This window comes from Schistocerca piceifrons, chromosome 9, assembly GCF_021461385.2.
Source record: "Schistocerca piceifrons isolate TAMUIC-IGC-003096 chromosome 9, iqSchPice1.1, whole genome shotgun sequence".
NCBI classification, from domain to species: domain Eukaryota; kingdom Metazoa; phylum Arthropoda; class Insecta; order Orthoptera; family Acrididae; genus Schistocerca; species Schistocerca piceifrons.
The window spans coordinates 151,932,558-151,933,777 of record NC_060146.1 but is presented as its reverse complement, the minus strand read 5'-3'; the positions used below and the strand labels follow the sequence as shown (position 1 = coordinate 151,933,777).

Here is a 1,220-nt window from a genome sequence, read left to right as displayed (position 1 = left end):
TAGAGGCACCATTAGTTCATGGGCAGTTTCTCAGAAAAACCCAAAAAAGGATTTGTTACAATATTTTTGTCGTTACCAGGCTACACAACCCAGCCTGGGATTCCCAGACAGCTAGACACAACAAATTGCTGAAAATTTCACGGTGTATTTGGAACAAACCGATCTCGAACAACCTCGAAAATTTTCTTGATACCTTTATCCGCTTTCAAGATACAGATGCTCAAATTTAGCGTACTTCTACACGTAAAATCCGGTTCAAAATGCCTCTGAGCACTATGGGACTTAACTTCTGAGGTCATCAGTCCCCTAGAACTTAGAACTACTTAAACCTGCAGAATGAGATTTTCACTCTGCAGCGGAGTGTGCGCTGATATGAAACTTCCTGGCAGATTAAAACTGTGTGCCCGACCGAGACTCGAACTCGGGACCTTTGCCTTTCGCGGGCAAGTGCTCTACCAACTGAGCTACCGAAGCACGACTCACGCCCGGTACTCACAGCTTTACTTCTGCCAGTACCTCGTCTCCTACCTTCCAAACTTTACAGAAGCTCTCCTGCGAACCTTGCAGAACTAGCAATCCTGAAAGAAAGGATATTGCGGAGACATGGCTTAGCCACAGCCTGGGGGATGTTTCCAGAATGAGATTTTCACTCTGCAGCGGAGTGTGCGCTGATATGAAACTTCCTGGCAGATTAAAACTGTGTGTCCGACCGAGACTCGAACTCGGGACCTTTGCCTTTCGCGGGCAAGTGCTCTACCAACTGAGCTTCTGTAAAGTTTGGAAGGTAGGAGACGAGGTACTGGCAGAAGTAAAGCTGTGAGTACCGGGCGTGAGTCGTGCTTCGGTAGCTCAGTTGGTAGAGCACTTGCCCGCGAAAGGCAAAGGTCCCGAGTTCGAGTCTCGGTCGGGCACACAGTTTTAATCTGCCAGGAAGTTTCATACTTAAACCTGACTAACCTAAGGACATGACACACATCCATGCCAGAGGCAGGATTCGAACCTGCGACCGTAGCGGTCGCCTGGCACCAGACTGTAGCGCCCAGAACCGGGGGGGGGGGGGGGGGGGGGACTGTTCCATACAGAGGATAATGTTCATGGGTCGGAGTGCTGGCCAACGACAACGAAGCATAGGCAGGCTCTCCACGTGATGGAAATGCGTGGTCCCTTTGCCTCCCCCGATTTGACAATGCAACAACGGTCGACGTTGGACGACGAGCTGG

The 1,220-nt window shown here is 50.4% G+C and overlaps 2 non-coding genes across 2 annotated transcripts; one reads left to right on the top strand and one right to left on the bottom strand.

Moving 5' to 3' along the window:
* Positions 1-400: 400 nt before the first annotated feature.
* Trnas-cga lies at positions 401-475 on the bottom strand. The gene has a single exon. It is a non-coding gene; the product is annotated as a tRNA-Ser (tRNA).
* A 362-nt stretch (positions 476-837) lies between these two features.
* Trnas-cga lies at positions 838-912 on the top strand. The gene has a single exon. It is a non-coding gene; the product is annotated as a tRNA-Ser (tRNA).
* The last annotated feature ends 308 nt before the right edge of the window (positions 913-1,220 follow it).